Below are 25777 nucleotides of genomic sequence, written 5' to 3'. Positions count from 1 at the left end.
TTGTTGTCCTATCTCGCCTTCATTCTTATTAAGTTGAGACAGCGTCCCTAGCACCATCTTTACTGGGTGGCTCAAGGGAGAATATTCTTCAGAATCATGGGACCAAAACAGGCCCTGTTCCTGGAGGCCAAATCAACTTGGTAATGAGTGATAAAGGTATGTGGTCTTGCCCATTCTGCTGCAGCACAAATGGTATCAACTGGTAGTTTAGCCAGAAAGGCAGAAGAGACTGCAATGGCTCTTGTAGAGTGGGCTTTAACTCTTTTGGGGAAATCTCTATTTTTAGACTTATAGATAAAAGTTATGCAATCTGAAAGCCATTTTGAAAGTGTTACCTTAGAGACCGGGGCATCTTTATTTGAGTCTGAAAAGGAGATAAAGAGCTGGTCAGATTTTCTGAATTCCTTAGTTCTGTTCAAGTGAAAACTTAACTGTCTATGGAAATCCAGTTAAAGTAACATGTATTCTGCCTTATTTTCATAATTTGGGTAGAAGACTAGCAGGTCTATAGTTTGGTTCAAATTTGAGTCTGAACATACTTTGGGTAAAAAAGAAGGGTATGTTCGTAAGGAGACTCTGTCCCTATGGAAAAGTAAGTATAGGGGCTTTATAGACGACGCTTGCAGCTCTGACACGCTTCTACCTGAAGTAATTGCTAGCAAGAGGATAGTTTTCCATGTCAAAAACTTGAGATCGCAAGATGATGCTGGCTCAAATAGGGGGAAAATTAAACAGGTGCTGGAGGGTCTCTGATAGGTGGTCTTAATAACAAGGTACCTTTAAGAAAGGCTTTGTACAGTCCGAGACATAACATTGAGGTCAGATTCACCTAAATGGAAATTGGATGTTGCTGCTAGCTGAACTCTAATGGTAGCTGCAGCTGCACCTTCATTGAATAGTTTTGCTAGAAATTCTAGAATAGAATTCACTGTGGCAGAAAAAGGGTCACTGTAATTATGAGAAGCCCACAAGGAGAATATTTTCCATTTGCTTCAATACATCTTTCTTGTTGAAGCTTTATGACAGGAAATTAGGATGTGCTTAACCGATGGAGAGGTTAGGAAACCTGAGTATTGTTGGAATCGGAACAGCCAAGTTTCAATTTGAGGGTCTGAAGGGAAGGGTGGACCGTTCCTGATGCACAAGTCAAAAGGTCTGGAACCAGGTCCAGCAACCAAGCCTCCTCCCAAAGATGAGGCCACAGAAAGAACTAAATTTGACGAGGCCGGTATGGGACGATGAGTATCAAGTCCCTTCCCAAGAAACTGGCTTTCTGAAGTCCTTTGGGTATTAGTGGAAAGGGGGGGCATAGAGGAGACCCGAGGGTCAATTGTGAACAAGTGGATTCCTGGGTGACTTCCCTGGAGGGGGGGGGGATAAGGACAAAGTAGCTGCTGCATTTGGCATTCATGCAAGTCACAAAACGGTCACAGCAAGCCTGGCTCCATTTGCAGAAAATCTTTTCAGCTACTTAATGTTTCAGAGACCACTCGTGAGGCATCAGAATCACTCTGCTTAGCCTGTCTGCTATCATGTTGGATTTCCCCAGGATGTGCATTGCTATCAAAAAGCATTAGGAGGAGGTCACTCACTGCCATACTCTCAAGACCTCTTGACAAAGGGAGTAAGATCTGGTTGCTCCCTGTTTATGTACCATACAGCTGACATGTTGACTGTTTGTATTATGATAGTTCCCAGCAGAAGAGAGTCCTGGAATGCTTGCAATGCTAGATGCACAGCTCTCATCTCTATGACAATGATGTACAAGTGGGCCTTGTGCTCCTGCCAGGTGCCTTGGACGGTCTTTCCCAGATAATGCCTCCGCCTCCAATCTGTGAAGCATCCATGGTCACTGTGGCCAGTGGTTGGGGAAGTACAAATGGTCGACCTAGAGTCACTTGAGTGGAGTAAAGCCACCAACAAATTTCCTTCTTGAAGTTCTGTTATTATCTTGTGGGACATAGGCAGTTCCTGCATTAACCACTGAGTGGAAAGCAGCCACTGGGGGATACTCATGTGTAGACGTGCTAGGGAGATCAGAATTACTGCAGCTGCCATGATCCCCAAGACTTTTAGGACTAGCCTTGCTTGAGCCTTTTTCTTTATTAGAAGATTTAAAATATGACATCTTAGAACTAGAACTCTTTCTGTAGGAAGTCTGGCCATGATGTTTGTTGAATCTAATTCTGCTCCTATAAATACAGCATGCTGAGAAGGCAGCAAGGCAGACTTCTCATTGTTTATTGCAATTCCTAGGTGACAGCAAAGCTGCAAAATGAGGTCTCTTGCTTTTATTAGTAGATGCTTGGTGGTTAGGAACCAGTCATCTAAGTATGGAAACACCCAGAATCCTAGGCGTCTCAAGTGAGCTGAGACTACTGCCATACATTTGGTGAACTCTCTGGGGGCTGTAGTGAGGCCAAAGGGCAGCACTTGAAATTCGTAGTGACTGGCTCCCAGCCGAAAGTGCAGGTGTCTCCTGGATCACCTGTCCATTTTTATGTGGTAGTACGCAAACTGGAGATCTATATAGCACATCCAATCATCTTTTCCCACAAAAGGGAGTACTGACTGGAGTGTTACCATCAGGAACCTCGGACTTTCTTACGGATTTGTTTAAATTGCCGAGATCCAGAACTGGTCTGCTGTCCAGTTTTCTTTAGAACTAAAAAGAATCTTGAGTAAGTTCCATATCCTATTTGGTCTGCAGGGACTGTCTGGATGACTCTTGACTAGCAACTTTGGAATTTCTAAAGTTGCCTGTTCTCTCTGACTTGGGTGGAACATCTGGAACCTTTTTATTTTTGGAATGGGGAAGGAAAAAGCCTCTGGATAGGATTCTTTGTACCCATTTGTCTTTTATTTGTTGCCAGGCTTCTGGGTACAAAGATAAGCGGCCCCCGACTGCCTCCAGAGATGGACAGATGGGCCTCCATTCAGGAGTGCTGAAAGGGCTTACCAAGGAAAGATTCTCTATCTCCCTGATTCTGCAGACACCCTCTGCAGTGTGATCAGCATCTTCCATTACTACTTCCCCCTCGGCCCCTGGGGGAAGATTCACCATGTGTGTCCTGGAAAGTGCTCTGAGATGTTTGGAACCACATTTTGCCAGTTCCTTTCTGATCTTTGGGATAAGGTCTAGTAGGCATGGAAAAACAGACTCCTACGGCAGACAGACTTTCCTTCTTGCTCACACCTGGTTAGTGTGTCCTTGACTTTAGGCCCGAACAGGGATGAGCCATTGAAAGGGGCATTCACAAAGGAAGATTTAAAGAGCTCCACGAAGTCACACAAGCGCATTCAAGAATGTCTCCTTAGGGAAATTCCTGAACCCACTGCTCTACTTGCTCCATACTCTACATAAGAAATCAGTCTCATGGAGGCGTTGACAACTAAGTTTAAGGTAGAGAGCCGAGAGGATACTTTACCTGAAACCCCTTTAGCTACTGAACCTTGGAGAGCATCTCCTAGCTCCTTGAGGAGGTCTCTATGCAACCTAGTAAAATGAGTAAGGCAATTCAGCGATCTGAGGGAAAAAGTTGCTGAAGAAAAAATGCACTTTCCATAGCTGTCCATTATCTGAGACTCCTTGTTTGGTGGATGAACAGAAGATGATGTCTCAGAGTTCCTTCTTGGTGGCTGCAACCACCAGCATAGCATCTACTGGGACTCCCTTGGTTAGAAAGGTCTTGTCTGACGGGAATGCTATAAATTTGTTTGACCTCCTAGGACAGGTTCCACTGAATCTGGAGACTCCCACACCTTCCAAGAAACTAGGTCCATAAGTTTGTCGAAAGGTGGAGACAACCAAGAGGAGGAAGGATGAGATCTAAAGGTCTTCAGGTATATGGAGTCCTCTGTTGAAGAGTTGGTGGACTTCCAGCCATCTCTCTGTTTCAGCATTTCCAGTAAGTCTCCAAAGGAGACATCAGGAGGCGAACGTGGGGAACCTTCAGCTTCACTGAGGTCCTTATCAGAAGTGATAGACTCCTCTGGGGAGGCTAAATGGTTCCACTTGCATAATCTCTTCCGAGGGACATCTTCACAGGGGTATTCTAGAGAGGTTTCAGAAGAGTGGGGGGGTGCCCTGTGGGGAATACTGAGACTTAGGATCGCTTTGTCCCTGTGGATGTAAGGGTATAGAGGCAGACACTGGTGTTTTTGGGGGTAAAACACACAGAGATGACAGCAGAGCTGTATGTGGAGACAGCACTCTCATCACCTCAAAAACCCCCCATCCCTGATCTGAGAATATCCCTGGATCTGCAGAAATCATGTGAATCCCCAGAATCAAGGACGACGGGCCCAAGGCCAAGGTAGTAGCCAAGCTCACCCAAGTCGATGCCCCAAGAGGCGAGGCGAGATCCAACAACTGTCCAATCCAACTCGCCTCCCCAGATCAGACTAGTGTGTGTTGGCTCCTAGTCTCCTCGAGCTCCGATGGAGCAGAAGACATCGAAGCCATGGTCAGATCCGAAGATCCCGTCATAGGTCCTGGATCTGAGGGTTCCACTAACATCAGCTCCGGATCTTCTGACTCTGAAGTTCGAGGTCGGATAGGAGAAAGAATCGGAGCAGAAGACATGGATGCGGTAGGACCAGAAACCCTCGGGTTGGATCCAACAACAACTTCACCAACGCTGGTGTCCTCAACAGCCTCTGTACCACTCGATCCACATCTTCGTCGGAAAGGCTCCTGGAAGACAGAGTCAAGGGGGTTAGAGACTTAGAATGCTGTAATATTGGTGACCTTTGTGTAGGGGAAAATGTCTCCAAGACTGGAGACTGGCTCCGAATTTCAAACTCTACAGGCATCAATACAGATGGTTTCAGAGCTGAAGATTTTTTGGATCCAATATAGAAGTTCTGGAAATGTTTTTTGACGGCTCAGATTAAGTAGAAGAGGAAGATCTTTTCCCAGACTTGTCTGATTTTGAAGTTGGAGACTTGTCAATTTTAGATAAACCCGACCTTCTTCCATACCCTCTGAGAAGGGGGTTTTCAATAGTCCATTCAGTATCAATTTGTTCTTCCTCTCCAGGAGAGCTCTGTAGTTAAAGGAATGGCAAATAGAGTAGGACCCCTGGAGATGGACAGCTCCAAGGAAATAGACGCTGCCCACATCCCTCGCATTATTTTGAATCCTAATGGTTTTGAATCCTTATCAGACATTCTAACAGAGAAAAAGACAGCAAAGGAAAGTACAGTTGTGTACACTTACCATAAATGTAGATGTTCAAGTGTATTCACTGTTGCAGTCATTACATTTGGGTTATCCTGCTGGCAGGTTGCCCTCAGTTGGCCTGAATTCCAAAGTCTTGGGTCCTGCGTCGGTTGCTGTCGCCTCTTCCCTGACGTCAGGTCGTCAGGGGTATAAAAGATGCAGCCAATGCCATTTTATTCAGTTTTTCTTGCCCCAGATGTCAGGTGCCACCAAAAGGGTAGGCTAAAAATTATTTAAATAAAACATACATGCACCAAAATAAGCTTTACCTTCATCTATAAGCAAATGCACCATCTAAGTTGTATAGATTAGAGAAGTAAAGATAAGTTCCAGCAAAAATAAGGGGGATGGCGGGTGGGTAACCTTGACTGCAACAGTGAATACACTCGAACATCTACATTTATGGTAAGTGTATACAACTGTACTATGTTCTTCGTGTTTCACTGTTGCAGTCATTACATTTGGGTTGAGTCCCAAAGCTATGGTTGGGTGGCTGGAGCTAAACAGCATTAGGAGCGGCTATGAGGCCCTGCAGAACTGCCGTGGCAAAGCCTGCCCTAGATTTAGAGTAGAGGCAGATTGTAGTGTTTTGTAAAGGTATGCACTGAACTCCAAGTAGCAGCCTCTAAAATGTCTTTGGTTGGTACTCCCCTGAGAAAGACTGCAGAAGTGGCTGCAGCTCTGGTTGAATGTGGCCTACTGCCCTTTGGCACTGGTTTGCCATGCTGTGAGTAGCAGAAACAAATGCAGTGACTATCCACTTTGAAATAGTCTGCTTGGAGATAGCCTTTCCTTGTGATGCTGTGGCATATGCCACTAGTAATTGTTCTGTCTTTCTGAAAACTTTAGTTTTGTCCAAGTAGAATCTAAGTTGTCTGTGTACATCCAAAGAATGCAGAAATTTCTCCCCCATGTTCTGTGGATTTGGATAAAAAGTTGGCAAATGAATTGTTTGGTTAAGGGCTACACCGGATATCACCTTAGGCATAAAGGTAGGGTTTGTTCACAGAGAGACCCTGTCTGGATAAAAAAAGATATAGGGTTCCACAGCCATGAGAGCCTGTAGCTCTGAAACTCGTCTTGCAGAAGTTATTGCTAGGAGCAGAGCTGTTTTCCAAGATAAGAACTATATATCTGCAGTAGCAGCTGGCTCAAAAGGAGGTAAGGTGAGTTTTTCCAAGACATAATTGAGGTCCCATGCAGGTATTGGTGTTCTCCTTGGAGGCCTTAAGTTTCTGGCTCCTCTGAGGTACTGCCTTAATAAAGGATGAGAAAAGAGTGGTGGCTCTGTATTATAATGAGCCGAAATGGCAGAGGCATGGATTTTAATTGATGAGAAAGATAGGCCTTTGTCCAGCATCTCAGTTAAGTAATGCAAAATCTGAGGAATATTTGGGACAGCTGTATCAGTTCCTTGAGCTTGGTTCCAAGCACAAAATCTCTTCCATTTTCCAGCATAGGATTTTCTAGTACTAGGCCTTCTGGCTTCTAAAATGACATCCATCACAGCTTTACTGAGAGGTGTGGTTTGTATGGCTACATTATCTGCCATGCTGCCAGGTTTAAGGTCCTGAGTTGGCTGAGCAGAATCCGATTGTTTTGCTGGGACAGTAGATGAGGTATCTGAGGTAAGGTCCAGGCTGGGCATTGGGACAAGTTCATTAAGATCGGATACCAGTACTTGCGTGGCCAGTCTGGGGCAATCAGAATCATTTTTGGTTTTTCCTGCCTGACCTTTAGGAGTATCTTGGGGAGGAGAGGCAGTGGAGAAAAGGCATATATTGATAGGTTTGTCCAGCTGAAAGACAAGGCGTCCACTTTCCAAGCTTGTCTGTGATAAGTCCTTGTACAAAATCTTTTTAGTTGATTGTTTTGAGGGGAGGCAAATAGATCTATGTCCGGGCGTCCCCATTTCTTTATCATCATGCTGAAGACTTCTGGATCCAGGTGCCACTCGTGGGGATCCATGAGGTTTCTGCTTAGTTCGTCTGCCAGAGTGTTTTCCTTTCCTGGTAGGAATTGTGCCTGCAGATGAACTTGGTAAGTCAATGCTGTGTCCCATAAAGCCATGGCTTGTCTGCACAGGGGATAAGAATGAGTGCCCCCCTGCTTGTTTATGTACCACATGACCGTGGTGTTGTCTGTCTTTATCAGTAGTTGTCCCAGATGAAGTAGGTCCTTGAAGGCTGTCAGGGCATTTTGAACAGCTAGCATCTCTTTTTGACTGATATGTAGATGCTTTTGGTTTGTGGAGCAGGTGCCCTGAATGCCTCTTCCTGCCATGTGAGCCCCCCAGGCATAATCTGAAGCGTCCGTCGTTAGGCTCTGTCTGGCTGGGGGTAGTGAGAATGGCTGTCCCTTGTTTTGGTGACAAGCCTTTGCCCACCATTGAAACTCCTGTTGCAGGCAGAGAATTACAGTAATCATTGTTTTCAGACTGTGGCAATGTTGTGTCCAGACACTTTTTAGGTACCAATGAATTTTCCTCATATGCAGTCTTGCATATGGAATTAGTAAGATGCAGGATGCCATGAAGCCCAAAGCCTGCAGAATTTTTCTTGCAGGTAACTGGGCCTTTGTTGCCATTTCATTGAAGTAGGTAGTCAGTTGCCTTTGTTTGTCTGGAGTGAGATAAGCCATCTGGGCAGTTGTATTTAAGCTTGCACCCAGGAATATTATCTCTTGAGAGGGTACTAGTTTTGATTTATTTTTGTTGACTGTGTACCCTAGGCATGTTAATAGTCTTATCACAAACATCAGATGCTGTAGTAGAAACTTCAAAGGACAAAACCACCACCGTAACAGGTACAAGCATGCAAAATCTGAAGGTAATGCTACTCAATGCTAGAAGTCTAAACCTCAAAATGCACTCTCTCGAGGCACTCCTAAAAATGGAGAACATCGATATCTGTGCAGTAACTGAGACCTGGTTCAAGGCTCCAGAGAGCACCACTGCAATACCAGGCTACAACTCTTACCACACTTTTCGGCCACCAAACCAGGACCGAAACACTAAAGGTGGAGGAGTGTCAATATTCACCAAGGATATTCACACCACCAGGCTAGTTGGCCAACACAATGTGTCTGAAATTCTCCAAGTGCAACTAACACTAGGTAAGACTGCAATCCAAATTGTAGCTTGCTACAGATCCCCCACCATACCCCAAGATTCTCACTACACCTTTCTAAACATACTGGAAAATATTAAGATAGAACCAAACACCCTAATACTGGGTGATTTTAACTATCCTGCCATTAACTGGGAAAACTACTCATGTCCCAACATTTTTGCGCAACGGTTCTTGGAATTCATAAATTCCAACGCCCTGGATCAACTAATCCATAGTCCCACCAGGGGCTCCAATATCCTAGACCTGGTCATTACCAACATGGGAAATCAATGCTCCATACCTATGGTCACCCCCTCGTTAGTCAGGTCTGACCATAAGCTAATCACCCTTAACATCCACATCCCACCCCCACCCCCCAGTAAAGAAACCACCATAAAAAACTTCTCCAAAGCCAACTTCATGCTACTCAGGTCAGAAGTGACAAACTTAATGACACCCATGCAGACGGGAACTGAAAGTTCAACTGCTGAATCCTACACTAAGGCACTGTACGAGCACATCCACTCATGCATGAATCGTGCCATCCCAAATAGAACCAAAATGCTCTCATCCAAAGAAAGGAAGCCAATCTGGTGGTCCCCTGCCATAAACAAACTTTACAACAAAAGGAAGAAACTTTTGCAGAAAAGAGGAAAATCCCAGGATGCAAAAAACTCCCTTACTAGCCTCAGTAAGAAACTGAGATGCCTCATAAAATCCTCCAAAGCTAGTTACGAAAATAAAATTGCCAAAGATTCCAAAGACAACCACAAAGCATTCTATAACTATGTCAAGAATCTAAATGGCAATGCTCAGATCTGCTCTGAGCTAAAACAGAATGGCATTAAATATACTGATCCGAAGGATATTGCCAATATCCTGGCAGATTGATTCAGTGCCAACTTCACCCCCCTCTCACCCCCTAAATGACCCATCTCAATACCGGAAAATTGCCAAATTCCAGTAATAACGGCCACACAGGTACAAAACGTACTCTCTAAAGCCAAGAATACAGCATCCATGGGACCAGATGACATCCCGGGCTGTGTACTACATGAACTACAATATGAACTGGCACCTCACCTAAGTCTCATGTTTAATCATAGCCTCACCTCAGATTTCGTGCCCACTGAGTGGCGCAGAGCTACAGTTATCCCAATCCACAAGGGGGGATCCACCTTGGATCCCGGAAACTACCGTCCCATCAGTCTGACAAGCCTCATCTGCAAGGCCATGGAGCGTATTATCATGGAACTTATAAACAAAGACATTGGCAACCTTCAAACACTGGACCCCACCCAGTTTGGGTTTGTGAAGGGCCGATCTTGTCTCCTGAACCTGATTGACTTCTTTTGAATCAGTCTCCAGAGCCATGGACAAGGGTAAGGTGGTCCACACAGCCTATCTAGACCTTGCCAAAGCCTTTGACACCATCCCCCACTCTGGAATCATAGATAAACTTACTAAGTTGGGCATTAATCCCTATGTCACCCAATGGGTTGCTAAATGGCTTACTGATAGAACCCACACTGTAAAAGTAGCCGACTCCAAATCCAGCTCCAGACAAGTGACAAGTGGAGTACCTCAGGGTTCAGTCCTGGGGCCGCTCTTGTTTGGCATCTACTTCTCTGAAATACAGGTCAACACTATGGGACTCTGGCTAACAAAGTTTGCAGATGACTGCAAACTGGGAGCCATTATTGAATCCCCAAATGATGTGGATACTCTACAAAAGGGCCTTACAGAAACAGATGCTTGGTGCCAGAGCCATGGGCTCAAGCTCAATGCCAAGAAATGTATTGTTATTCCCTTTGGGAAAAAACATGTATCCATGAATTACCATATAGGTGGCAGTACACTAAACACAGAAAGTGTGATAAGAGACTTAGAGACACAGGTGGACAGTGGTCTCACCTTCGATAACCACATCGCCACAACAGTCAGGAAATCCTTCTATGTGGCACACCTCATCACGAAGGGCTTTTCATCCAGAAAAAAGGAGGTCATTGTCCCACTGTACTCATCCCTCATTAGACCCATTATAGAATACAACGCCCCATTTGGTATGTACCTCTCAAGACATCTGCAACAACTGGAAAGGCCTCAGAAATACCTCACTAAAAGAATCACAGGCCTAAAGCAGATGCCCTATGCTGACCACCTTAAAAAACTCCAGCTATACTCTGTCACATATCGTCTACTCGGAGGCGATCTCTGCTTAACATACAAGGCTGTTTACTGAATTTCCTGTTTACACTTATTTTTAAAATCGTTTTTTTCTCAAAACTTGCATTTTATCTGTCTTTGGCCTAGCACTCTTGTGTGGGGTCATTTACTGCACTGTTATAACTTGCTGATACTTGTTAACCTCTGCTATCTCTGAAAAAACAAAAAAAATCTTGCTTTTTTCCCACTTTTCTGAGATTTAAAAAAAGTTCAGTTACAGGCTTGCTGTTCTTGAACTGTTTGTAAGTTTCTGTGAGGCCATTTTTTGCTTGGGCTAAAGGAAAGTCTCTCTGTTGATCAGTGGCAGTGAAAAACATTGAGCAGCCTCTGCCTGCCCCTGTGGGAGTGGTTACTGACTTGAAACTGTAGTTTTATTGGCCATTCTGGGTCAATTCCAAAACTCCTTCATCTTCCTCTCTTAAAACCCTCTTCTGCGCAGTTTTGCGCGTTTTTGAGCAAAGCGCAATAACGGGCAGCGCCACCTAATTGGGTTTAAACTATTCCTGGCTCCACAAAGTCTGCTCTTCACTTTTTCCCTTAGAACTGCTCTATCTCTCAATTTAAACACCATATTCTCATTCTAAGGCCCTTCACTGGCCCAATTAAGTAATCCTACAAGTTAGCACTATTAAACCATAAGCACTACTTACTCTTATACTCTCTACGATTACCCTGTCCTCTATTGGTCCATCTTAAATTCAGTTTCCATATTACTCTAGCATGTCCAAAGGTCAGTCAATGGTTTCCTCTCCAGTCCAGCTGGTGAATCTGGGAATTTTGAGGCAATGTTACAACTGTCTCATGTACACGGACAACCCTCTTCTCCTCCAAACAGGTTCAAATATATGTGAGAGATGCAACTATTTAGCCAAACTGGAGGCTGAGCTCTCTCATCTCAAAACTGGTGTAACCAGTCAGGAGGAGAAGGTAACCTCACACAACACAATTCCAGTATCACATAGTCCCACCACATCAGCGAACCAAACACATAAATACACAAAAACATACTCGGGAGGCTCTAAATAAAAATCTACCTAAGCAACAGAGACCTCCAAAGCAGACATCCAAGCAAACGCTACCTCAAAACAAAACACACACAACACATAACCCACAAAGTCAGTGTGCCAAGCAGCCACAGCCCTTAAGGCTGAATAACACACCTGATACTCTTGTTATAGGTGACTCTATTGTCAGACACACTGACGTCCCGCTCACCAGCCTGAATAAAGAGAAGGTCACAGTGAGCTGCCTGTCGGGTGCTAGGATCCGACACAACGCAAGCACTCAGGTCACTCCAAAGCAAATACAAATATGACTCAGTCATTGTACATGCTGGTGTGAATGACCTGAGACGTGCCTCCCTGGACTACATAAAAAGAGACAGAGGAGCTCTCTGATCATGTAGCCCAGGCTGGTATGACCCTGACCTTGAGCAGCATCTTACCCTCACCTAGAATGATGCCACAGTACAAAGACAAAATGCTCGATTTTAACAATTGGCTAAAATTTTGGTGTCATTCAAAGGGGATCCAGTGTCTGTCAGCCTGGGATGACATGCTCGACAAGCCACGTTGCTTCGCTAGGGACGGCTTGCACCTGTCACCACTGGGCTTTCGGATATTGGCAAAGGCTCTTGCCACCCACATAGTGCCTTTTTTAGGCAAGGCTCAAAAGTCAAACCCACCCCCATAGACAGCACAAGGAACAAGAAACTAAGGGTAATGCTGCTAAACGCCAGAAGTCTTAACCTCAAGATGCACGCACTCAAGCTCTCCTCAGTATGGAGAACATCGATATCTGTGCAGTGACAGAAACCTGGTTCAAGGCTCCAGAGAGCACCCCAGCACTACCAGACTATACCTCATATCATGCTTTTCGCCCCAAAACCCAGACCGAACCACAAAAGGAGGGGAGTTTCCATATTTATCAAGGATATCCACACCTCCAGGTTAGTGGCATTGCACGGCGTATCGGAGACCATCCATGTGCAACTAACAGTGGGCAAGACTGCTTTTCAGTTTATAGCATCCTACAGACCACCCTCTCAAAGTCAGGAATCCCATTCGCTTTCCTGAAAACATTGGAGAACATGAAGATCTCTCCGAACACCATTATATTGGGCGACTTCAACTACCCAAACATTGACTGGAAGCACTACTCAAGCCCCAGCACCTTAGCCCAAAGATTCCTGGAAATTATAAACTCAAATGCTATGGAACAACTAGTCACCACTCCCACAAGAGGGGACAACATACTAGACCTGATCATTACCAACATGGGGACTCTATGCTCCACACCAGAAGTATATCCCTCATTGGTAAGATCAGACCATAAATTAATTTCACTGGATGTCCACATCCCGACCCCACCCCCAGCCCAGAAAACCACAGTGAAAAACTTCTCAAAAGCGAACTTCTCACTTCTCAAAACCGAAGTGGAATCCAAGGCCCCAGGGCCAGTGGAAACTACAGCCCAAACTGCAGAATCCTATATAAATGCATTCTACGGACATCGCCAGGAATGCATGGATCATGCTATCCCAAACAAAACCAAGACCCAATCATCCAAAGGCAGGCGTCCAGTCTGGTGGACCCCTGCCATAAATAAACTGTACAACAGAAGGAGGAAGCTACTACATGATGGAGCAAAATCCCTAATAGGGAAGGCATCTCTGATCAGTACTAGCAAAAAATTACGATCCCTCATAAAATCCTCCAAGGCCAGCTTTGAGAGAAAAATTGCACAGGACACCAAAGACAATCATAAGGCTTTTTTCAGTTATGTTAGAAACCTGGGATGCAACTCCCAGACTTGTTCTGAGTTGATTCTAAATGACAAAAAATACACTGAACCCACAGACATCGCCAATATCCTGGCAGACAGGTTCAGTGCAAACTTCTCCACCCCTCCCCCCCAAAAGAGCAAGTATCTATCCCGGCAGAGGGCTGCCTCCCAAACATCTCAGATGCTCAGGTGAAGGCTGCCCTCTCAAAAGCAAAAAACACTGCTTCCATGGGACCAGATGGCGTCCCAGGTTGCGTCCTACATTAACTACAAGAGGAACTAATCCCTCAAATAAAACAGCTATACAATCTCAGCCTCACTACAGGATATGTGCCCACAGAATGGCGTACAGCAACAGTGGTCCCACTCCACAAAGGTGGAGCCTCTACGGACCCTGGAAACTATCGCCCCATAAGCCTGACTAGCTTAGTCTGCAAGGCTATGGAGAGGATCATCATGGAGCTCATAAACAAAAACATTGGGGACCTACAGACACTAGCTCCTACCCAGTTCGGCTTTGTCAAGGGCAGATCCCGCCTTTTGAACCTGGTTGACTTCTTTGAAACAGTCACCAAAGCCATAGATGAAGGGAAGGTAGTCCACACAGCCTATCTGGACCTTGCAAAGGCATTTGACACAATACCCCACTCGGGCATCATAGATAAGCTATCCAGCTTAAATATAAACCCCTATGTCACAAGATGGGTCGCAAACTGGCTCAAAGACAGAACCCAAAGAGTGAGAGTTGCTAGAGCCATGTCAGACTCGAAACCGGTCACAAGTGGCGTCCCACAGGGTTCTGTCCTGGAACCACTCTTGTTCGGTATATACTTTTCCGAGGTGCAGGCAAACGTAGGAGGACTATGGCTCACCAAGTTCGCAGATGACTGCAAACTGGGCGCCATAATCAACTCTCCAGCTGACACAAACATCCTTCAAAAAGGTCTCACAGAGACAGATAACTGGTGCCAGCGCCATGGTTTAAAGCTAAATGCCAAAAAATGTATAGTCATACCCTTTGGCAAAAACAATGTGCCCACAAATTACCACATAGGCGGAAACCCATTAAGTACAGAGAAAGTTATTAGGGACCTGGGGACCCAAGTTGATAGCAATCTCTCCTTTGAAAACCACATTGCCAAAGTGGTTAGAAAGACCTTCTACATAGCCCACCTCATCACGAAGGGTTTCACAACTAGATCAAGAGAGGTAATCGTGCCCCTTTATTCATCCCTCATCAGGCCCATCATAGAATACAATGCCCCTTTTGGGATGTACCTTACCCGACACCTGCAGCAATTACAAAGACCCCAAAAGTATCTCACCAAGAGGATCAATGGTCTCAAACAGATGCCATATACTGCTCGGTTAAAAAAACTCCAGCTCTACTCAGTTGCATACCGCCTACTTCGAGGCGATCTATGCTTGACATACAAAGCTATGTCAAATCCAGAATTAATGGACATGCTCCACCTCAGTAAATCTAAATCCCTTAGAGCCACACGCCGAGGGACTTGAACCTCAGCACAGAAATAAATAGAACTTGCTGGAGGGACAGGTTCATAACCCAGAGGCTCCCTTCGCTCTGGGATAGAATTCCAGTTCATGTGAGGCAGAGCACCTCACTGAATCTCTTCAAGAAGAATCTCGATAAGTGGATGGGGGATCGTAGGTTTGTCCCAGGGATTACTCCCGTGTCACTATTAGACAGAGGCACAGTAAACTAAACCTTAAAAAGGGCACAGTATACTCAAATCAAGGGGTGGCGTAAGCCATACAGAATCGGGCTAGGCTTATAATTGTCCCAGGGCAGATAGCCTAGTATGAACCTATGAACCTAAACCCAGAGCTGTTGGACATGCTACACTTAAAGAAATCCCAATCCCTCAGAGCTACACGCTCCAGGGATCTAAACCTTGCCATCACAATAAACAAAACATGCTGGAGGGATAGGTTCCTGACCCAGAGACTCCCCAGACTCTGGAATAGATTGCCCATACATGTCAAGCAGAGTGCCTCTTTGGACCTCTTCAAGAGGAACCTTGACGATTGGATGGGAGAAAGGAAATTCATCCCAGGGATCACGTCAGTCGCCCTGCTAGACAGGGGTCCAGGAAAGTAAATAATGTGGGAAGAAATAGCCAGGGAATTGTTATGGCTAGGCTTGTATAGGCCCTAGGGCTGATAGCCTAGTACCAACCTATGAACCTATGAATGTCCTTGTTCTCTGCTTGCATGAGGCAGTCGTCCAAGTAAGGATATATTTGTATTCCTCTTTTTCTGCAGTAAGCAATTACTGGTGCCAGGCACTTTGTGAAGACCCTGGGCGCAGTAGATAAGCCAAAGGGCAGTGCAGAGAATTGGTAATGCTTTGAGCCAGCCTTGAATCTGAGGTATCTTCTGCATGACTGTCCGATTGGGACATGCAAGTAATTCTCTTTTAGGTCTAAAGTCACGAGCCAAGCCTTGCTGCCCAGCATGGGCAGAAGCTGCTGTAAGGTCAACATCTTGAATTTTGGTATATTCAGGAAAGTGTTTAGAATAGATAGGTCCAGTATTGGTCTCCATGCTTTGTCCTTTCTGGGTACCAAGAACAGTCTTGAGTAAAATCCTTGTCCGTGTTCTTGCTGTGGCACTTGTTGAATAACCCTCATGTCTATGAGAGCTGTGACACTTGTTGAATAGCCATCATGTCTATGAGAGCTACGACTTGTTTTTGAGCCTCTGCCAGTTGATTTTTTGGCAGGTCTGGCCAACAGTTTGCCCTTGGCAGAGTATGGAAATGAAACTTGTAGCCTTGTGACACTATGTCTAGAACCCGTTTTTCCTGGGTTATAATGTGCCAATTTTGAGAAAAAAGTGCTAGTTTCCCCCCTAAGGGTGCTGCCAGAAGGTAAGTGCATGGTGAAGGCAGGGGGAAGTCATTGGGACGGTTTCCTGTATGATTGTGCTTTGTCTTCTCCACCTTTCGAGGTAGAAGCACTCCACTGCTTAGCCCTGTAGGATCCTTGCGGCTGTGATCTGCCTCTAGGGTGTCTGGATCTGCCTCTTTGAGGTCTGTCTGAGACTGGAAAGGACCATTTCTTTGTAGACCAGTGTCTGCTAAATCTAGGTGGCTGTACCTGTAAGAAATCTTTGACCGTTTGCATAGATTTAGCTTTGTCCTCCATTTTCTTTAACACCTCTTCCGCCTTAACACCAAACAAAGTATCATGTTGTAAAGGAGCATCTAATAAATTTTGCTTTAACATGGTCAGGCAGATTTTGTTCCTTTAACCAAGCATGCCTCCTAATGACAGAACCCATAACAGTGGCCCTGCAGGAGGCCTACTTGTTCAGCTGTATGCAATAAATCCTGCATTTCTTTGTTTTCTGCACATTCAGAGTTTGCCATCATTTTCTGTTTAAGCAGTGTCATAATATATTGCTGATATTTAAGCATATGAAACTGGCAATTTAAGGCCCTTATAGCCAAAGTAGCAGATGTGTAAATCTTTTTTCCCCATCTATCCAGTGCCCTAGAATATCTGTCAGAGGGGGTAGGAGCCTTGACCCCTTTTGGACCCTGAGAAATAGTTTCTGGGTCTGCAGTAAGGTTTTTGAAAAGGAATTTATGAGAGTCAGGGACCCTCTACTATCTGTCTGGCTTAACAGGAGCTGGAGGTAAAGAGTCAGGGGTCAGACTAGACTCTGTGAACACATCATCTACAATGTCCAACACAGGAGGAATAGCTAGGGGCCTGTGTTGGGGAAGTAAAAGAAAGTCTCGGAGCCTTTTCTTAGATTCTGAAAAATCTTGGCTCTCCCAGTGGAAGTGCTCCCTCATGGTATGCAAGGTTTCCCCAAAAGAGTAGTCCTCAGGAGGAGAAGCTGGAGGAATTGATTATTCAGCATCAGAATCCTCATGGGGGGAATGGAATATTCCTGATCAGAAGCGGAATCAGAGGAAATGGAAACCTAATCTGAAGTTTCATAGTCTGTCTCTTGCCTAGGCCTCTTATCAGAAGGGGGATGGTAACCCCTAATCAAGGTAATTAAGTCTTCGGCCATTTTGAACATCTGTTTTTTGGGCATGGAGGCCTGTCCTTGTGGCTGGTGAACTTGTTTCTTTGCTTTTAAAGGTGTTGTGGTCTTTGAAGTCGGTTTAATATATAATTGTTTGGGTCTAAAAACACCCTCAGAAGCTGATGCCTGCTCAGCGGCTCCGGACTCATCTGAGGAAATAATTTCCGAGGCTCCAATACCTTGAGTTTCCAGCGGCCTGGCCAACTCCAAGTGGATGTCGGTAGCGGCCTGCGACTCTAAAGTAGCGGGTGTCAGGGGCTGCAAAAGCGCCTCACTGAGAGCCGGCGAACCGGCGACTTGCTTAGGAGAAGCTTCGTCATCGGTTTTCGACCTCGGTTGCCTGTCTTTTTCTTTGCGTTTTTTGTGAACTCTGGTAGTCGGATGACTGTCCGACGACATTGTATAATTAAATCTTCGCCCAAAATAGCTCAATGCAAAATCATACTGACACTTAATAGTGCGTTGGTTAAATCTAGCACAAAACCGACAACTAGCAACGTCGTGGTCAGAGCCTAGGCAAGGAATACAGTAAGAATGAAAATCCTTATGAGGTATTTGCTTCCCACAAGAAATACAATTATTAACTTTTTCTGACATCGGTCTGGAGCAAGAAAAAAGTTTCCCCAACGAGGTACTTAGCTTTTAATGAAGACTTCGGATCTGAAACTCGAACACGAAAATCTCAGAAGTCGGCAGACCGGCACTTGCGAACTGCTTCTGCTTCGGGCACCGCGCGGCAAGAAAGACTGAATAAAATGGCATCGGCTGCATCTTTTATACCCTTGACAATCTGATGTCAGGATAGAGGCGACAGCAACCGATGCAGGACCCAAGACTTTGGAATTCAGGCCGACTGATGGCAACCTGCCAGCAGGATAACCCAAATATAAAGACTGCAACAGTGAAACACTACAAACATGAGAGAAGTGTTTTAGAACAACAATTTAACACTAATAGCAGTTATATGAAGGAAACTAGAGGGAGATAAAGGAGAGCACAGCCCTCTATCTTAAATGGGCTAAGCCTGGGAGATGGAAACTTAACAGGCTAAAAGGAAAGGCAGTTCTCTAACTTACATGAAGTGTCTTTAATGGGACTTCAGAAAAACAGACAAATGACAGGAATAAGAGCCCTCTAACTTAAATGGGCTATTTATCTTTTAAAAGGAAAAGCCGGGAGAGGGACAACAAGGCTAGAAAGGAAGAAGATGGCCAATAGCAGAAAACAGCCACAAAAAAACAGAAACAAAACTAAACAGTAAAAAGTAAACTATCTGAAGACAAATAACAGCCAACAATAACCTATTAACAAAGTTGAAGAGGAAAATAAACAATGTACTTATCCAGAGCTAGCAGAACGAGCACGCTATCTTGTTTAATGGCAAACGAGATCTGGGGAGGTTTTCTGGTGAATGCTGGGATAGCGTTTAGCCACGAGCTGGCAGAAGACCTCGAGCTTGAGTACAAAGGCCGAGTTGGATCACTGGATCAGATCCAAACCCAACCTAGTAAGAATGAAGGTGAGATAGGACACCACCACATCTGCTATTATGGAGCTTAAGAAAATTTTGGGAGAAATAATCAGCCTTCAGTAAAAATATTACTTACAGGTGGAGACTAGAATTTGATTTTCAATAGTAAGGATGTGATGGGGGACCTAGAAGGGATAATAAAACAGGGTAGATTTTTGAAGAAATGTATGTAAATATCTTGTATGGAAGTTGTAGTAGTAGGATCTTGGACAGAATTTATAAATTATTCCCCAAATACAAAAACTGGGCTAAACTATACAAAAATCATATTTCACAAGAACATGTGCATTTAATTGAAAGCTTTGACACATCCAATAGCTATTTCTGATCATGCAACAGTAAAGTCTACGATTAAAATGCAGGGTAATAAAGAAAAACTTCAGTGGCACTTTCCCACCTACCTGTTAAAAAAGAGGAATTTAAGGAATGGGTATTAGAAATTATTCGAGAATTAACAGGTTAGACTGGAATATCTTCAGAAGTCACAGCTGGTGGCTAGGAGAAAATGAAAATGGGAGTTTAAAAATAGGGTTGAAATAAAGGAAAAACAGATGTGGTCAAGTACCACCAGAAATTACTCCGAGGGGCTAACTAGGCTTAAGCATTGCAGAACAAGGGGAATCTCACAGAGCAAAAGGAGAAGCAAATGCAGAGTGCTAAAGAGAAGATAACCGAGTATCTGGGTAATATGAAAGAGTTTAGAAAAGATTGCAGTTAAGCAACTATTTTTGATAACTCCAGAGCACATAAACTTTTAGCAAAATGATACAGGTAACAAAAGGTTAAAAGGGTTGTTCCCGAACCTATAACAAGAAAAATAACCAGAGATTCTGTGGTGGTTCTGGAAATTTTATGAAAAATTATATAAAGCAGAAAAATGTGGAAATCAAGAAAGAGTAAAAATGGCACTACTTAATTAATACTTAATTATGCCAAGGTTAGAGGTACACAAGACTAATAACAGTTATATGAAGGGAAATAAAGGAGGGCACAGCCCTCTAACTTAAACAGGCTATGCCCGGGAGATGGAAAGGGAAAGAGAAAGCCCTCTAACTTAAACGGGCTAAAAAAAAAGGCAGTTCTAACTTACATGAATTCTGCTGTCTGAGATAAAAACAGTGAGGTTTAATCAATCTTCAGGAAAGTCACCAGGAACAGATGATATTCCTGTGGAAGTCAGGAAATTAGGAGGGAAGAAAGTGATAAATATCTGAAGATTTTGTTTAACAGGATTTTAAAAGGATGGAAATCACCAACATTTTGGAAGAAAGCTGCGGTGGCTGTGTTACCTAAAGATGGCAATGTCTACACAAGCTAAAAGAATGGCAAAGATGTTACCAAAAATTATAGATATGGATCAATGTGGTTTTGTGGAGGGAAGGCAAGCATTTGACAATATTTACAGAACAATGGCGTTCCAGAGGGAAGCAGAATGTAAGAAAATGCCTCTGTTGGTGGCTAGTCTTGATGCACAGAAAGCATATGACAGAGTAAGCTGGGATTTTAGGAGTATGGCACTGGAAGCATGTGTATTCCTTGATACAATAATAAGGTTAATTAGAAGGACATATGAAGGAACACAGGCAAGAAGGCTCCTCTCAGATAATCTGTGTCTGAACAAAGCAACCAGGCAGGGTGTCTTTTTCCTCTGTTATTTGCTTTATATTTAGAGCCATTGGCAAAGAAAATAATGGACTCAGGCATTCAAGGCTATAACTGGTATGGTAATCAAGAAAAGCTGACTTTATTCGCAGATGATATTATTTTGTATCTGATAAATCCGGAAAAGGACATCTCAGTGCTGTGGAACATTCTGAGACTGTTTCAAGTCTTTTCGGGATATAAAATTAATTAAGATGAAACAAAGGCTATGTCCACAAATTACATAGCCACACACAAATTTGTTCAGCAATACCCATACTTATGGGGACATGATAAGATGAAGTATTTGGATTAATATGGTTTCTATTATGACAACTAAAGATATGTGGGAAGAGACTAAACAAAGAATTAAACATTTAAGAAACTGGAAACTCTTACTTATGGATATGGATAGTCAGATACAGCAATGAAAATGTTTTAGTCCCTTACTTTTATCAACCTAGGAGAAGTCGTGGACAATAATTAAGAATTTAAGGAATTTATCTGGGATGGAAAGAGTGCAAGAGTTGAGCGGAATAAACTGATACTTCTAATAGAACAAGGTGGTTTAGGTTTACCTGATTTGAAGAAATATTTTAGAGCTAAAAAGTTAAGGTTCACATACACAACACAAGCAAAAGGTTATAATTCACAGTGGAAAAAGATGAAGATGAAATAAGGGGGAAGATCAAGAGAGAAAGAAAGAAAGTGGAATTTTGAATGTAGATCCTTAGAGACAATTATAACAACCATACAGAACATTATATTCTTAAAGTAGCAGAAAGTATTCTAAGAACTAATCTAATATGAAAATGGAGAAAGAAGATTTTGCCAATAAGGCTGACTGCAAGTAGGGGTATAGAAAATAGGCAAGAGGGGGCTGGAATTTACTGGGGAAACCGGGCAAAGGAACCAAGATACTGGGAGCAAATAACTCAAACAGGAAAGGTAAAAGAGTGTGAGGAGGCCATGAGGACATTTGGACTGCAAGCTACAGACTGCCTTTCCTACCAGGGTTGATGTCCAAGTACAGGCAAAGAGAAAGGATGGGGGGGGGGGGGGGGTAAGTGAAAGACATGCGTTGGAAGATTTTTTTACTGAATCTAAAACAAGAGCAGCTGTTAAAGGGATAATTAGCACGGCATATAAAATACTGCATGATAAGTATTAAAATCAGTCACAGGAAGGTAGAAAAAAACTGGGAAGAGAGACTGAAAAGCTAAGTATTTATTTGCAGTTTCTTTACCAGGAAAGTCCACTGGGCCAGAAATGAGCCCGTTTTCAATGGAGGCCCGGGGAGAAAAGCTCCTTGTACAGTTTTAAAATAGAAAATTCAACCACTGGCAATTTATACATAGCTCAAACAATAAAAATCAGTTTGCAATTTATACATAGTTTAAGAATAAAAATAAGGCAAAAACAAAATAGTAAACAAAACATTTGTGAGATGCGTCATAACAGAGTATTCTAAGGACATAAAAATAACAAAAGTACATGAAATAGTAAAGAGCATTTGAGGAATGTGCTTTAACAAAGCATATTTAAGAAATAACAGAAACAAGGCACTTTGGAGTGTAAGCCTTGCAACTTCCTAAGTGAGGTGAAATGGGGGGAGTAAATAAAAAAGGTGGATAAAAACAGTGGAGACAAGTGTTAGGGTGAGAAGGATGAAGGAGAGTAAGGGTGCAGTGGAGGGAGTCAGGTGGGATGAGAACAGGAGCATTCCCAGTGAGAAGAGAGATGGGAATGGAGCAAGGTCATAAAGGAGGAATGGTTGTAGGTAGTTCGAATGTGAGGAGGAAGGGAATTCCATACTCATGCTAGGGAGAAAGATAATAGAAGTGTCCCTGGAGTACGTATAGGTTTGTAAACTTCCAGAAGGTTATGATGGTTCAACTTGAGTAGTCTGATGGGCTGATGCAATCTGAGGGTGGAAGATAGTGTGGGAAATTTGAGGGTTTGAAGATGAGCTTATGGCCAACAGAGAGTTGAATGTAGGACAGTTAGGAAGTTCCAACCAATTCAAGGTGTGGAGAACGTCACAATGGTGGGAGGAGGATTGGATCCAGTTGGGAAATTAGAGATTTTATTGTAGCAGGAAGCCAGCTTTGACTTTAGAAAGGTTTGAAGACTGGCAAGGAGAGGGGCTCCATAGAAGAGGGAGGGAATGAGAAAGGCAGTAGTGAGGATATGTTTGGTTGAGGGAGTAAGATAACGACTGTGGCGATATAACATGCCCAGCCTTTGATGTGTTTTCTTAATATTAGCTTGTAGATGGATATTGAACTTTAGTTGTTTGTCAATAAGGACACCTAGAAACTTTGTATGGGGAACTATTTCAACTGGGGTCATGTTTTGGCTAGCTACAGAGAAAGAGTACTTATCTATTTTGGGGAGTTTAGAAGGGGTAAATATCATGATTTAGGATTTTGAAGGGTTGTGAGCAAAGTGATTGTTCAGAATCCAAGACTCCGTGCAAGAGAAGGCATCTTGAGTTAGTTTCTTGAGTTTGTGCAGGGATTCAGTAGAGCAGATAATGGTAGAGTCGTCGGCGTACTGGACACGTTTAACATTTTGGGATACAGTGATGAAATTCACTGATGAAGATGTGAATAGTAAAGGGCCTAGTACAGAGCCTTGTGGGATGCTTCTGAGAGTGTGAAGGAAGGAAGAGATGCAATTGTTCCACTTGATGGCTTGTCTATTAGAAAGGTAACTGGAAAACCAATTGATGGAGGAGGAAAGATTGAGATGAGAGAGCTTGGACAGGAGACGATTACGTGAAACAGTATAGAAGGCTTTGGATAAATCTAGAAGGGTAGATACAATATTGCCAGAGTCATGGGAGTGGTTAATGATTTCAAGAAAGGGGAGGAGGACAGTGGTGGTGCTGTGTCCAGGTCTAAAACTATGTTGTATGGGGGTCAGCAGTTGATTGTCAGAGGTAGGGTAGTAGCTGTAGGTTGATACATTTTTTGAGAATTTCAGAGATGGGAGATAGGATGGCGATTGGACAGAAATTACAGATATCAGTGTTGTTACCTCCTTTGTGGAGGGGAAAAAATGAAGGCTTTTTTTTCCAGAGGAAAGGTAAGATTCTTGAATGGAATGGTTTATTAGGATGGAGATGGGAAAAGCTATGCCATCGGCAGCTAGCTTGAGGAAATTAGATGGAAGCTCATCTGTGGCATTTGAGCATGGTTTTATTTGTTTTATGGTAGTAATAGGAAAAGGTTTGATAGAGAAAGGGGGATGTTGAGTAGTTTTGGAGTTGGAGAGGGTTGAGTTAGTGGTAGGTGACAGGGTCTGGCCTGACAGATTATTAGGGAAAGATGTGATGAGCTTGGCTATTGAGTCTGCAAAGGAGGAGTTAAACTGGTAGCTAAGGAGCGATCAGAAGAGTTAGGATCCGGGCAGGGGTTGTCTTTTTTACCAGGATGGAGGATGGCAGAGATACTGTGCTCCAGAGCTTTTTGGGGTCTGATTTATGACTGTTTTGTAATACTGAGTAACAGGATTTTCGGTCTGTGGAAATGTGTTTTTGTACTCTATTACGAAGTTGCTTGTACTCGGTCAGGGAGTTGGGTGTTTTATATTTTTGGTACTGTTTCCATGATTTATTTCAGAGATACATGAGAGAGATAGTTTCTTTGGTTAGCCAAGGGACAGTTTTGGATTTGACTCTTTTAGATCTGAGGGGAGCAAAGTTAAGTAGGTTAACTAAGGAGGAGGAATGAGGAGGAAAAGCCAAAAACCAATCAATCAGTGACACAGTCACTTTCATGCTTACAGAGCTGCTGTCAAACCCAGAGGTATGTGTATTTTAAAATTTAGCTCAAGTCTGAAATTCTGAGAAAGGATAACTACTTGCAACTAACAACTCTACAAAAAAACTCACTAGGAAAAATAATGAAACCTCAAGAAAATAATGGAAAGATATATGTATGGCTCCCAAGTATGCAACCAAGTCCAGACCGTTTAGGATCTCTGTTTGGAAGTGTATGCATAGGAACTTTTATACCCAAAGCAGACTTCAAAGAATTTTTTCTCAGGTAGATAGCAACTGTTGAAGGCATGATGGAGAAGAAAGAGGTAACTGGGATAGGTTTTGGGAGTGTAATGCGTTGGCTGAGTTTAAAATTCCCTACAGAGTACTCAATCAGGAGCAAATGGCTGTAAGCAAGGAAATTATTCTTTTAAGATGGAAAACAGATCTAAATTGTCTAGACATAGTGAGGCCTTATTAAGTTTAATTCTGTTGGCTGCCAAAAAAGTAATTAATAGAAAATGAAAATCAAAGTCTAGACCAACTGTATTTGAGGTACCAAATATTATAAGAGATAAAAGAACTGGAAAAGGGATCTTTAGAAAAGGAAATGGGCAAATTACATACAAATAAATGGAAATTCTGGGAAAGTAAAATTGTGTACACTTACCATAAATGTAGATGTTCGAGTGTATTCACTGTTGTAGCCATCACACTTGGGTTATCTGCCTGCAGGTAGCCATCAGTCGGCCCGAATACCAGAGAAGTAGTATTTCTGCGTCGGCTGCTGTCGCTCCAGGTCCGATGTCAGGTCGTCGGGGGAATAAACACAAGCAGCCGACACCATTACATCAGTTTTTCTTGCCCCAAATGTCAGGAGCCCCCCCCCCCAATACGGAGCTAAGCTATGGTGGAAAAAAAACTCCAGCAGTAAAAACCAATACAAATACCCCTGCAAGGGATGAGTACTATACACAGAGAGGAGAGAGAAGGTGGCTGGAGGGTGAGAAACCAGGACTGCAACAGTGAATACACTCGAACATCTACAATTATGGTAAGTGTACACAACTGTACTATGTTCTTCATGTTTCAGTGTTGCAATCATCACACTTAGGTTAATTCCCAAAGCTGTAGAAAGGTTGGAGGCAGTCAACAAGTGTTTGGGCTGGCTAGTATGCCCTGCCGGACTGCAGCTGCAAAACCTGCCCTGGATTTGGAAAATATAGGCAGGTGGTAATGCTTGGTGAATGTGTGTATAGAACTCCAGGTAGCAGCCTCCAGAATGTCCCTGGTAGGGACACCCTGAGGAATGCTGTAAAGGTAGAAGTTGCCTTAGTGAAATGTGTTCTGACCCCCTGAGGGGTTGGTTTCCCATGGTGTTTGGAGCAGAAATGGATACAGTGTGCTATCCATTTGGAAATGGTCTGTTT

The 25777-nt window shown here is 43.5% G+C and overlaps 1 protein-coding gene across 5 annotated transcripts in view; it reads right to left on the bottom strand.

Moving 5' to 3' along the window:
* Window positions 1-25777, bottom strand: part of LRCH3 (leucine rich repeats and calponin homology domain containing 3) — a 3082729-nt gene that overhangs the window by 2663042 nt on the left and 393910 nt on the right. The gene's annotated exons all lie outside the window — the stretch shown is intronic.

Source organism: Protopterus annectens, chromosome 4.part1 (assembly GCF_019279795.1).
Source record: "Protopterus annectens isolate FY-2018-M chromosome 4.part1, PAN1.0, whole genome shotgun sequence".
NCBI classification, from domain to species: domain Eukaryota; kingdom Metazoa; phylum Chordata; order Ceratodontiformes; family Protopteridae; genus Protopterus; species Protopterus annectens.
This window is presented reverse-complemented; position numbering and strand designations above follow the sequence as displayed.